This window comes from Mus musculus, chromosome 2 (assembly GCF_000001635.26).
Source record: "Mus musculus strain C57BL/6J chromosome 2, GRCm38.p6 C57BL/6J".
Taxonomy (NCBI): domain Eukaryota; kingdom Metazoa; phylum Chordata; class Mammalia; order Rodentia; family Muridae; genus Mus; species Mus musculus.
In genome coordinates, this window is record NC_000068.7 from 151287649 (window position 1) to 151301431 (window position 13783).

General features: G+C 40.6%; 1 non-coding gene across 1 annotated transcript; it reads left to right on the top strand.

Moving 5' to 3' along the window:
* Positions 1-13295: 13295 nt before the first annotated feature.
* On the top strand, positions 13296-13431 carry Gm24077. Its single transcript, XR_003954232.1, has one exon. It is a non-coding gene; the product is annotated as a small nucleolar RNA SNORA17 (small nucleolar RNA).
* The last annotated feature ends 352 nt before the right edge of the window (positions 13432-13783 follow it).

A 13783-nucleotide genomic window follows, 5' to 3' on the forward strand; every position in this document is an offset into this window, starting at 1 on the left:
GGTATAACGACAGACAAGTAGACCAATGGTACAGAATTGAAGACCCTGAGATGAACCCACACACCTATGGTCACTTGATCTTTGACAAGGGAGCAAAAACCATCCAGTGGAAGAAAGACAGCATTTTCAACAAATGGTGCTGGCACAACTGGCAGTTATCATGTAGAAGAAAGTGAATTGATCCATTCCTATCTCCTTGTACTAAGGTCAAATCTAAGTGGATTAAGGAACTCCACATAAAACAAGAGACACTGAAACTTATAGAGGAGAAAGTAGGGAAAACCCTCGAAGATATGGGTGCAGGGGAAAAATTCCTGAATAGAACAGCAATGGCTTCTACTATAAGATCGAGAATGGATAAATGGGACCTCATAAACTTGCAAAGCTTCGGCAAGGCAAAAGACACCGTCAATAAGACAAAAAGACCACCAACAGATTGGGAAAGGATCTTTACCTATCTTAAATCAGATAGGGGACTAATATCCAATATATATAAAGAACTGAACAGGGTGGACTCCAGAAAATCAAATAACCCCATTAAAAATTGGGGCTCAGAGCTGAACAAAGAATTCTCACCTGAGGAATACCGAATGACAGAGAGGCACCTGAAAAAATGTTCAACATCCTTAATCATCAGGAAAATGCAACTCAAAACAACCCTGAGATTCCACCTCACACCAGTCAGAATGGCTAAGAACAAAAATTCAGGTGACAGCAGATGCTGGTGAAGATGTGGAGAAAGAGGAACACTCCTCCATTGTTGGTGGGATTACAAGCTTGTACAACCACTCTGGAAGTCATTCTGGCGGTTCCTCAGAAAATTGGACATAGTAAAATTGGACATTGGGGATTGCATTGAATCTGTAGATTGCTTTTGGCAAGATAGCCATTTTTACAATGTTGATCCTGCCAATCCATGAGCATGGGAGATCTTTCCATCTTCCGAGATCTTCTTTAATTTCTTTCTTCAGAGACTTGAAGTTTTTATCATACAGATCTTTCACTTCCTTAGAGTCATGCAAAGATATTTTATATTATTCGTGACTATTGAGAGGGTGTTGTTTCCCTAATTTCTTTTCAGCCTGTTTATTTTTGGTGTAGAGAAAGGCCATTGACTTGTTTGAGTTAATTTTATATCCAGCTACTTAACTGAAGCTGTTTATCAGGTTTAGGAGTTCTCTGGTGGAATTATAGGGTCACTTATATATACTATCATATCATCTGCAAAAAGTGATATTTTGACTTCCTCTTTTCCAATTTGTATCCCCTTGATCTCCTTTTGTTGTCGAATTGCTCTGGCTAATACTTCAAGTACTATGTTGAAAAGGTAGGAAGAACGTGGGCAGCCTTGTCTAGTCCCTGATTTTAGTGGGATTGCTTCCAGCTTCTCTCCATTTACTTTGATGTTGGCTACTGGTTTGCTGTAGATTGCTTTTATCATGTTTAGGTATGGGCCTTGAATTCCTGATCTTTCCAGAACTTTTATCATGAATGGGTGTTGGATCTTGTCAAATGCTTTTTCTGCATCTAACGAGATGATCATGTGGTTTTTGTCTTTGAGTTTGTTTATATAGTGGATTACATTGATGGATTTTCGTATATTAAACCATCCCTGCATCCCTGGAATAAAACCTACTTGGTCAGGATGGATGATTGCTTTAATGTGTTCTTGGATTCGGTTAGCGAGAATTTTATTGAGGATTTTTGCATCGATATTCATAAGAGAAATTGGTCTGAAGTTCTCTATCTTTGTTGAATCTTTCTGTGGTTTAGGATCAGAGTAATAGTGGCTTCATAAAATGAGTTGGGTAGAGTACCTTCTACTTCTATCTTGTGAAAAAGTTTGTGCAGAACTGGAATTAGATCTTCTTTGAAGGTCTGATAGAACTCTGCACTAAACCCGTCTGGTCCTGGGCTTTTTTTAGCTGGGAGACTATTTATAACTGCTTCTATTTCTTTAGGGGATATGGGACTGTTTAGAAGGTCAACTTGATCCTGATTCAACTTTGGTAATTGGTATCTGTCCAGAAATTTGTCCATTTCGTCCAGGTTTTCCAGTTTTGTTGAGTATAGCCTTTTGTAGAAGGATCTGATGGTGTTTTGGATTTCTTCAAGATCTGTTGTTATGTCTCCCTTTTCAGTTCTGATTTTGTTAATTAGGATTTTGTCTCTGTGCCCTCTAGTGAGTCTAGCTAAGGGTTTATCTATCTTGTTGATTTTCTCAAAGGACCAACTCCTCGTTTGGTTAATTCTTTGAATAGTTCTTCTTGTTTCCACTTGGTTGATTTCAGCCCTGAGTTTGATTATTTCCTGCCATCTACTCCTCTTGGGTGAATTTGCTTCCTTTTTTTCTAGAGCTTTTAGATGTGTTGTCAAGCTGCTAGTATGTGCTCTCTCCCGTTTCTTCTTGGAGGCACTCAAAGCTATGAGTTTCCCTCTTAGAAATGCTTTCATTGTGTCCCAAAGGTTTGGGTACGTTGTGGCTTCATTTTCATTAAACTCTAAAAAGTCTTTAATTTCTTTCTTTATTCCTTCCTTGACCAAGGTATCATTGAGAAGAGTGTTGTTCAGTTTCCACGTGAGTGTTGGCTTTCTGTTATTTTTTTTGTCATTGAAGATCAGCCTTAGTGCATGGTGATCTGATAGGATACATGGGACAATTTCAATATTTTTGAATCTGTTGAGGCCTGTTTTGTGACCTATTATGTGGTCAATTTTGGAGAAGGTACCATGAGGTGCTGAGAAGAAGGTATATCCTTTTGTTTTAGGATAAAATGTTTTGTAGATATCTGTCAGATCCATTTGTTTCATCACTTCTGTTAGTTTCAGTGTGTCCCTGTTTAGTTTCTGTTTCCATGATCTGTCCATTGGTGAAAGTGGTGTGTTGAAGTCTCCCACTATTATTTTGTGAGGTGCAATGTGTGCTTTGAGCTTTACTAAAGTTTCTTTAATGAATGTGGCTGCCCTTGTATTTGGAGCATAGATATTCAGAATTGAGAGTTCCTCTTGGAGGATTTTACCTTTGATGAGAACGAAGTGCCCCTCCTTGTCGTTTTTGATGACTTTGGGTTGGAAGTCAATCTTATCAGATATTAGGATGGCTACTCCAGCTTGTTTCTTCATACCATTTGCTTGGAAAATTGTTTTCCAGCCTTTTATTCTGAGGTAGTGTCTATCTTTTTCTCTGAGATGTGTCTCCTGTAAACAGCAAAATGTTGGGTCTTGTTTGTGTAGCCAGTTTGTTAGTCTATGTCTTTTTATTGGGGAGTTGAGACCATTGATGTTAAGAGATATTAAGGAAAAGTAATTGTTGCTTCCTGTTATTTTTGTTGTTAAAGTTGGCATTCTGTTCTTGTGGCTGTCTTCTTTTAGGTTTGTTGAGGGATTACCTTCTTGTTTTTTCTAGGGCATTGTTCCCGTTCTTGTATTGGTTTTTTTCTGTTATTAACCTTTGAAGGGCTGGATTCGTGGAGAGATAATGTGTGAATTTGGTTTAGTCGTGGAATACTTTGGTTTCTCCATCTATGGTAATTGAGAGTTTGGCTGGGTATAGTAGCCTGGGCTGGAATTTGTGTTCTCTTAGTGTCTGTATAACATCTGTCCAGGCTCTTCTGGCTTTCATAGTCTCTGGTGAAAAATCTGGTGTAATTCTGATAGGCTTGCCTTTGTATGTTACTTGACCTTTTTCCCTTACTGCTTTTAGTATTCTATCTTTATTTAGTGCATTTGTTGTTCTGATTATTATGTGTCAGGAGGAATTTCTTTTCTGGTCCAGTCTATTTGGAGTTCTGTAGGCTTCTTGTATGTTCATAGGTATCTCTTTCTTTATATTTGGGAAGTTTTCTTCAATAATTTTGTTGAAGATGTTTGCTGGTCCTTTGAGTTGAAAATCTTCATTCTCATCCACTCCTATTATCCGTAGGTTTGGTCTTCTCATTGTGTCCTGGATTTCCTGGATATTTTGAGTTAGGATCTTTTTGCATTTTCCATTTTCTTTGATTGTTGTGCCGATGTTCTCTATGGAATCTTCTGCACCTGAGATTCTCTCTTCCATCTCTTGTATTCTGTTGCTGATGCTCAAATCTATGGTTCCAGATTTCTTTCCTAGGGTTTCTATCTCCAGTGTTGCCTCACTTTGAGTTTTCTTTATTGTGTCTACTTCCCTTTTTAGGTCTAGTATGGTTTTGTTCATTTCCATCACCTGTTTGTATGTTTTTTCCTCTTTTTCTGTAAGGACTTCTACCTGTTTGATTGTGTTTTCCTGTTTTTCTTTAAGGACTTGTAACTCTTTAGCAGTGTTCTCCTGTATTTCTTTAAGTGATTTATTAAAGTCCTTCTTGATGTCCTCTACCATCATCATGAGATATCCTTTTAAATCTAGGTCTAGGTTTTCGGGTGTGTTGGGGTGCCCTGGACTGGGCGAAGTGGAAGTGCTGGGTTCTGATGATGGTGAGTGGTCTTGGTTCCTGTTAGTAGGATTCCTACGTTTACCTTTCGCCATCTGGTAATCTCTGGAGTTAGTAGTTATAGTTGACTCTGTTTAGAGATTGTTCTTCTGGTGATTCTGTTACCGTCTCTCAGCAGACCTGGGAGAGAGATTCTCTCCTCTGAGTTTTAGTGCTCAGAGCACTCTCTGCTGGCAAGCTCTCTTATAGGGAAGGTGCGCAGATATCTTGTTTTTGGACCTTCTCCTGGTCGAAGAAGAAGGCCCAAAACAGGGCCTCTCTCAGAAGCTGTGTTGCTTTGGCAGTTCCCAGAAGCTGTCAGCTTCTGTGGTACAGACTCTCACCTGTGCAGACTAAATTCCTAAGTTCCAGGGAGTCCTGGAACCAAGATGGGACCGCTGCTGCTGAGGCTGAGGCCGCCTCCCAAGCCAGGCGGACACCTGTCCTCTGGTCCGGACGGTGGCCGGCTGTCTGCGGCCCGCCAAGGGTGCTGCCTCAGCGGCTCTGTGCTTCTGCCTGTCCCAGAAGCTGTCCGGTTCTCTGGCGCACCCTCTAACCTGTTTAGACTAATTTCCTAGGTCCCGCGGAGTCCCGGAATCCAGATGGCGACCGCTGCTGCTGAGGCTGAGGCCGGATGATTGTTTTAATGTGTTCTTGGATTCGGTTAGGGAGATTTTTTTTTTTTTTTTACAAAAGCAGAAAAAAAATCACACCTGTTTAATTAGTTTGGTATTCTATAAAGAGTCTACTTTTGTAGTTGACAAAGAGAAAGAATCATGAATATACAGTGCTCAAAAGTGAATTCTAATCCAGATTCATAATAAACCTGACATGTTTCAGGCAGTATTCATATGTCTTACATCAGAAAACTTCAATGCAGCCTTGGTTTGAGAACATAAAACATGACTTCATGCTACACAGAACAGATAAATGCTGTCTGAAATGACTCAGCTCAGATCTAAAATTACTTGGTCTTGTTGTACTGTTCTTTTGACTATCATTGTTTTAGTACATGTATACAGTTTTTGGTTAGCGAGAATTTTATTGAGTATTTTTGCATCGATATTCATGAGGGAAATTGGCCTGAAGTTCTCTATCTTTGTTGGATCTCTCTGTGGTTTAGGTATCAGAGTAATTGTGGCTCCATAGAATAAATTGGGTAGAGTACCTTCTGCTTCTATTGGTGGAACAGTTTGTGCAGAACTGGAATTAGATCTTCTTTGAATGTCTGATAGAACTCTGCACTAAACCCATCTGGTCCTGGGATTTTTTTGGTTGGGAAACTATTAATGACTGCTTCTATTTCTTTAGGGGATATGGGACTGTTTAGATCATAACTTGACCCTGATTTTACTTTGGTACCTGGTATCTGTCTAGAAATTTGTCCATTTCATCCAGGTTTGTTAGTTTTGTTGAGTATAGCCTTTTGTAGAAGGATCTGATGGTGTTTTGGATTTCTTCAGGATCTGTTGTTATGTTTCCCTTTTTATTTCTGATTTTGTTAATTAGGATGCTGTCCCTGTGCCCTCTAGTGAGTCTGGCTAAGGGTTTATCTATCTTGTTGATTTTCTCAAAGAACCAGCTCCTCATTTGGCTGATTCTTTGAATAGTTCTTGCTTCCACTTGTTTGATTTGAGCCCTGAGTTTGATTATTTCCTGCTGTCTACTCCTCTTGGGTGAATTTGCTTCCTTTTGTTCTAGAGCTTTTAGGTGTGCTGTCAAGCTGCTAGTGTGTGCTCTCTCTACTTTCTTTTTGGAGGCAACCAGAGCTATGAGTTTCCCTCTTAGAAATGCTTTCATTGTGTCCCATTAGTTTGGGTATGTTGTGTCTCCATTATCATTAAACTCTAAAAGGTCTTTAATTTCTTTCTTTATTCCTTCCTTGACCAAGGTATCATTGAGAAGAGTGTTGTTCAGTTTCCACATGAATGTTGGCTTTCTATTATTTATGTTGTTATTGAAGATCAGCCTTAGTTCATGGTGATCTGATAGGATGTATAGGACAATTTCAATATTTTAGTATCTGTTGAGGCTTGTTTTGTGACCAATTATATGGTCAATTTTGGAGAAGGAACCATGAGGTGCTGAGAAGAAGGTATATCGTTTTGTTTTAGGATAAAATGTTCTGTAGATACCTGTTAAATCCATTTGTTTTATAACTTCTGTTAGTTTCACTGTGTCCCTGTTTAGTTTCTGTTTCCACGATCTGTCCATTGATGAAAGTGGTGTGTTGATGTCTCCCACTATTATTGTGTGAGGTGCAATGTGTGCTTTGAGCTTTACTAAAGTTTCTTTAGTGAATGTGTCTGCCCTTGCATTTGGAGTATAGATATTCAGAATTGAGAGTTCCTCTTGGAGGATTTTACCTTTGATGAGTATGAATTGTCCCTCGTTTTTTTTTGATAACTTTGGGCTGGAAGGTGATTTTATTCCATATTAGAATGGCTACTCCAGCTTGTTTCTTCAGACCATTTGCTTAAAAATTGTTTTCCAGCCTTTCACTCTGAGGTAGTGTCTGTCTTTTTCCCTGAGATGGTTTTCCTGTAAGCAGCAAAATATTGGGTCCTGCTTGTGTAGCCAGGGTGTTAGTCTATGTTTTTTTTTTTTAATTGGGGAATTGAGTCCATTGATATTAAGAGATATTAAGGAAAAATAATTGTTGCTTCCTATTATTTTTGTTGTTAGAGTTGCCATTCTGTTCTTGTGGCTGTCATCTTTTTGGTTTGTTGAAGGAGCACCTTCTTCCTTTTTCTAGGGTATGGTTTTCATCCTTGTATTGGTTTTTTTCTGTTATTTTTGAAGGGCTGGATTCGTGGAAAGATAATGTGTGAATTTGGTTTTGTCGTGGAATACTTTGGTTTCTCCATCTATGGTAATTGAGGGTTTGGCTGGGTATAGTAGCTTGGGCTGACATTTGTGTTCTCTTAGTGTCTGTATAACATCTTTCCAGGATCTTCTGGCTTTCATAGTCTCTGGTGAAAAGTCTGGTGTAATTCTGATAGGCCTGCCTTTATATGTTACTTGACCTTTTCCCCTTACTGCTTTTAATATTCTATCTTTATTTAGTGCATTTGTTGTTCTGATTATTATGTGTCAGGAGAAATTTCTTTTCTGGTCCAGTCTATTTGGAGTTCTGTAGGCTTCTTGTATGTTCATGGGCATATCTCTCTCTCTCTCTCTCTCTCTCTCTCTCTCTCTTTTTCCAAGTTTGGGAAGTTTTCTTCTATTATTTTGTTGAAGACATTTGCTGACCCTTTAAGTTGAAAATCTTCATTCTGATCTATTCCTATTATCCGTAGGTTTGGTCTTCTCATTGTGTCCTGGATTTCCTGGATGTTTTGAGTTAGGATCTTTTTGCATTTTCTTTGATTGTTGTGCCATTGTTCTCTATGGAATCTTCTGCACCTGAGATTCTCTCTTCCCTCTCTTGTATTCTGTTGCTGATGCTTGCATCTATGGTTCCAGATTTCTTTCCGAGGGTTTCTATCTCTAGCGTTGCCTCATTTTGGGTTTTCTTTATTGTGTCTACTTTGCTTTTTAGGTCTAGTATGGTTTTATTCATTTCCATCACCTGTTTGGATGTGTTTTCCTTTTTTTCTTTAAGAACTTCTAGCTGTTTGTATTTTCGTGTTTTTCTTTAATGACTTGTAACTCTTTAGCAGTGTTCTCTTGTATTTTTTTAAATGAGTTTTTAAAGTCATTCTTGATGTCCTCTACCATCATCATGAGATATGCTTTTAAATCCAGGTCTAGCTTTTCGGGTGTGTTGGGGTGCCCAGGATTGGGTGAGATGGGAGTGCTGTGTTCTGATGATGGTGAGTGGTCTTGGCTTCTGTTAGTATGATTCTTACATTTGCCTCTAGCCATCTGGTAATCTCTGGAGTCAGTTGTTATAGTTGTCTCTGGTTAGAGCTTGTTCCTCTTGTGATTCTGTTAGTCTCTATCAGCAGACCTGGGAAACTAGCTCTCTCTTGAGTTTCAGTGGTCAGAGCACTCTCTGCAGGCAAGCTCTCCTCTTGCATGGAAGGTGCCCAGATATCTGGCATTTGAACCTGCCTCCTGGCAGTAGTTGTGGTCCACACACAGAGGTCCTAAGATTCCGTGGAGAGTGCTCTGGGGACCTTGGGGTTGTCCACAGACTCCAAGCCCAAGGTAACCTGGTGCTGGGGCCGAACGGAAGGCACAGCAGCATCTTTTAATTGACATATATTACCTCCAGACAGTATACAACAGATTATCTCTAGAGCACACCATAAAGAAATCTACTTGGTTACAATTATTGCTATTATGGTTTTGGATTTGTTTTCTGAGTCTCATGGCTTGTACTCTCCATCAGATTCCTCTGTGGAATTCTATAGACAGCCAAAGGTGGTGTTACCATAAATGTCGGAGATGCAACTTTTTCAAATGCATGTGAGTAAAAGTACCCATGGAGGACAGAGGTGATGTATACATGAAGCTGAAATTAGAGCTGCTGTGAGTCACACTGTGTGCCGGGAGTTAAACCTATCATCAAAGGCTGGGAAATTGGGGTGGGGGGCGTTCCAGTAGAGGGATTGGAACTACAGGAGATAGTCAGAGGTGGGAGATTTACCCTGGACAAACTCCAAAAAAGATTGACAGAGGATATCAAGGAGAGTTAATTTGCCTCTTGGCAGACATAGTATAGTTTATGTGGGTTAAATATGTTACAAGGTAGTCAGGAAACAAGCCTAAGTTGTAGCCTAGGCCTTTTACATTAATAATAAGCCTCCAAGTAATTATCCAGGAACTGGTGTGTAGGTGGGAAAGCCCATGGTTATTGTGTACTTTTAAGACTGTCCCCTTACCTCAACAAATCACTAGCATCCATGCTCAGGGGGTTGGTGGCAATGTAGCTACTGTCTTAGAGAAAAATCCAACCCTGTCTTCCCTCCTAAGTGGAGTCCTTCAAAGTTGGACTACATGCTGACAGCAGAAGACAGTGTCCTGAGGCTGGGCAAGGGTGCTAGAAAAGGGTGTGTGAATGGAGCAATGGATTACTCTGGAAGAATCAGCCTGAAGGCCTGTGCCAGCATAGTGCCAGCACAGACCACCATGGGTCCTATAGATTTCTCCTAACAGGGCCCTTCCTTTTGTGTTTTTCCAGTGCTCTTGCAGGCACTGTGGTCCCTGGAGGATGATACCAGAGAGTGGAGAGCAATGTGCTGAAGATACAGACTAGAGCAGAAGAGCCCAGAGCCAGGTAAGAATTCCAGGTGACTTTGCCACTGGTAGGCTCTGTTTAAATCACAGGTTGAAAGTAGAGGAAAAGTTGCTGATGCTCTATTCTGCCCCTGGAATATAAAAACTCACTGAATGGGCACTGGGGGTATGCACCTCTTCTTTGGATCTGGGATGACTCCCATGCACTGGAACAATAAATTCCTCTTGCTTTTTGCATCGATCCAGGCTCCACGTGGTTCACTCAGGGGTCCCTGGTAAGCTAAGGCCCCCCGGAGTCTTACAGCAGGAGCTGAACAAAGGTGAGGCCCTTGGTCTGGATGAGGTGTGAATTCTAAAGTGTGCACAGTGCTGTTTGACAGGGGAGGCTCTCTCAGATCCCAGGAAGCATGGTGATTTCAGTGGAGTGGCAGAGCTGTGACTCCACTGGGATAGCTAGAGAATGTTGGAAGAATAATGAAGGACAATAGAAGGCATGCTTGCAGGCCAATTTGGTAGAAGAATTATTTTGAGTCTGTGGCCATTAGAATGCAGATGTAAAAAGAGTTCTGCCCATGCCTTGTGTGCTGATGTCGACGGGTTTAGGTGGCTCTCTTTTTTCACTAGCTGTCAATCATTGAGATTCCCCAGGTCTTAACCTCCTCAGGAAGTACCAGAGGGACCCACCTACCCCACTATCTCACCTTGTTTTTGTTTTGTTTTGTTTTACCCCTTTGTCTACGTATAATTTGCTGTCTCAGAAGCTCAAAGTGCCTTCCCATTGTCATTTTTAGACAAATTTACTTTCTTGGTTGTAATGTTAAATAAGAGCAAATTCTAATCTCCCCTTCAGGTTACTCCCTGAAGCTCTCATGTGTATGTGCTGTGTATCCATTAATGAACTAGTTTAAAGAAAGAAAGAAAGAAAGAAAGAGAGAGAGAGAGAGAGAGAGAGAGAGAGAGAAAGAAAGGAGGAAGGAAGGAAGGAAGGAAGGAAGGAAGGAAGAAAGAAAGAAAGAAAGAAAGAAAGAAAGAAAGAAAGAAAGAAAGAAAGAAAGAAAGAAAGGAATGAAAGTAGAGGTAAACCATTTTTCCTTGAGGACTGAATGCAAATTCTGGCAAATTCTGCCTATGTTCATTGTTCCCATGCCATGTTGGGATACCCATGCTGGACACCAGTCCCAGAATAGCCGTGGACCAGTGTATTCCTCTTCACAGGACTCAGAAGCCCCTGGATCAAAGATCCATAGAGTTCTGGTGATTACCAATGAAACTGAGAAGAAACAGCAGACTTTAGAGAACCTTCATGCACTGTGAGAATGTCAATTCAGTTGGCTGGCTCTAAGTTTACCTGTCAGCCGAGCAGCCAGTGGTTCTGAAGGGAGAGTAAGGAACCCAGAGGTCCTGACTTGTTGCATGTGACCAATGGATATGTTTGATCAAGTTACAGGTAGCAACAAAACTGATAAGCCATGAGTGTCCATTGGAGTCCATAAGCGAATACAAAGTGGACAGAGACAGCTTAGCCCTACAGCTCTGCTGCAGGTCTCCAAAGCATCATTACTACTGCAGTCACACTGAAAGAGATCCTGAAGCCCCCACAAATCTTCCACATCTAGTCTCTGAATGTGCATTTGCCCTTAAACTTTAGTCATTTGATGGGTATTCTTTACATCTGGTTGGACACACAACATACAAACACACACACACACACACAGAGAGAGAGAGAGAGAGAGACAGAGACAGAGACAGAGAGACAGAGAGACAGAGAGACAGAGAGAGGGGAGAGAGAGAGAGAAGACAGAGTCCTAACATGTCTCATCAGTTTTTTTTCCTTTCAACAATAGAATTCCTTTTTTCAGGGATCCTTTTGTAATTTTCCATAATTAAATTTATTTTATTCATTTTTCTCTCATAAATTAATTGCTGAGTAAGTCTCTCCTCTCTTCATTCTTCCACTTTCCCCTCTGTACCTCTTGTCTCTATCATATTCACTCCTCCTCCTCCATAGCCCTTGATATAAGAGCTGGCCTCTTAAGGATCCAGTGAACATGGCCTAACAAGTTACAAGAAAACTATGCACAAACACTCGTATCACAGCTGGACGAGGCAAACCAGGAGGAGACATCCAAGCGCATCCAAGAGGATCAGAGATGCCCGCACTGCCACAGTGGTCTGTCCTATGAGAACACTAAGCTACACAACCATAAAATACATGCAGAGTATCTAACTCAGACCCAGATAGTGAGTCCACTTGAGTGCAGTCCATTGGCTCTGTAGGCCTTCTTTCTGGTAAAATTTATTTACTGTTCTGTATGCTGCTTGTATCTCTATAGGCATCTCCTTATTTAGAGTGGAAACTTATCTTCTCTGATTTTGTTGAAAATATTTTCTAGGCCTTTGAAAAAAGTTTCTTCTTCTTTTTCTTTTTTTCTTTTTTTTTTTTTTTTTGCTATTATTCATAGGTTTGGTCTTTTCATGATATCCCAATTTCCTGTTGTTTTGTATCAGGGATGTTTGGAATGCAACATTTTTGATGGATATATTTCATTGTAAGTTCAGTCCTGTGATTCTCTTTTCCATCTCTTGCATTTTATAGGTGATGCCTGCATATGTAGTTCCTATTTTCTTACCTAGATATCCCATTTCCAGAATTTCTCCATTTTGTGTCTTCCTAAGTTCAATGTCTTCAAATGCTTGTAAGTGCTAATGTTTTAAAGAGGACACCAGGTTTTTTTCCTCCATGATTTATTGTCATATGGGGTCCTCTTAGTGGGGTGATGAGGTTCCATGTTCCAGTGCAGGCAGAGGTGGCAGGGAATGGTTCCACTCTTTCCTTTCTGAATTCTAAGATTTATAGGGTCTAAGTTCACTCAACCTTATGAGGTCTTTTATCTGTTTGTAAGCTTCTTTTCCCCCAGGGTGATGGTGGTCGGATGTGTGTGTATGTGTGTGTGTGTGTGTGTGTGTGTGTGTGTGGTCTTTACTGTCATAGAACTTGTTCTGTAGACCAGCTGGCCTCCAATTCACATTGATCTGCCAATCTCTGCCTTTCCAATGCTGAAATTAGAGGCACACACGACCAGTGCTTGGCTAAAGATTACTTTTCAAAAGGTGGCAGGACCAAGTGAAAATCCACACCCACACAATAAACTTGGATCCAGGATGGACAGCAGATATAAAAGTAAACTCAAATGAATTTTAGTTCTAAAAGTAAGATCTAAAATTATAAAATCTCTAGATAAAGATTTCTTAGGATAGCTGATAAAGGAACAGTGTAAAGTAATAAAGAGGAAATATTTAAAAATGCAAGAAATTCATTCTTTTTTGTATATAATAATGTTACTTTTATTTACAAAGTTTGTGAAGCAAGGGCTATAGTTTTCTCTTACACTGTTTGCAGCTACATAGGCCAAAAGGAATGCTTCTTGTCTAACTTGGTTTCTCAGGAGGCTTCACACATGTGCTCAATGGTCATCCAATCAGAGAAAATCATGTTCTTCCTCTTCCTGAGCTTGACCTTCAATTCAGAATTGAACTCACTACATCTCTTCACATCTTCCTTTCCACTAGGGCACATTTATCCACTAGGGCCCAATAGATCAATTTTCCGGGCAGTTCACTGAAGAACACAAGTCAAAAATAAGTACAGGGAAAGATAGTCAGCACCCTACACCTAGAGGCATTGTAGCTTTGGCTCTGTGTTCCATGTGTATCAGTAGAAGGCAGAGAAGAGAGAGGCTAGTCTGTATTCAGCACTCTGACTTGTAAACATTCTGTACCTAATTATTGGTAGCCTGACACTCCTTGAAAAAGAAATGTCCTTCTGTCCCAGACCGGCTTCCAGGGTGGGGAGTGAGCACAAGACAGACAATACCCACGGGGGCCCACTTTAATGGCCTGGATCAGGAGTGAGTCCAAGATGACTATCGGTATAGCCCCACAGATCCCAGACAGGGAGCTGACCTGGGATGACCACCAATCTGGTGCTGTGCTGACCTGGGGTAGCAGACTATGCCAGAGGTGAAGTCAGAGGAGTAGATCTGGTCCTGCAGATCTAAACTACAGGGTCTCCATGGCACAAGGTAACAGAATTATGTGGGGAAGGATATCGGGAGGTCCCAGTGAGAATCAAGTTACTTTTGTGGTAGAAGAGA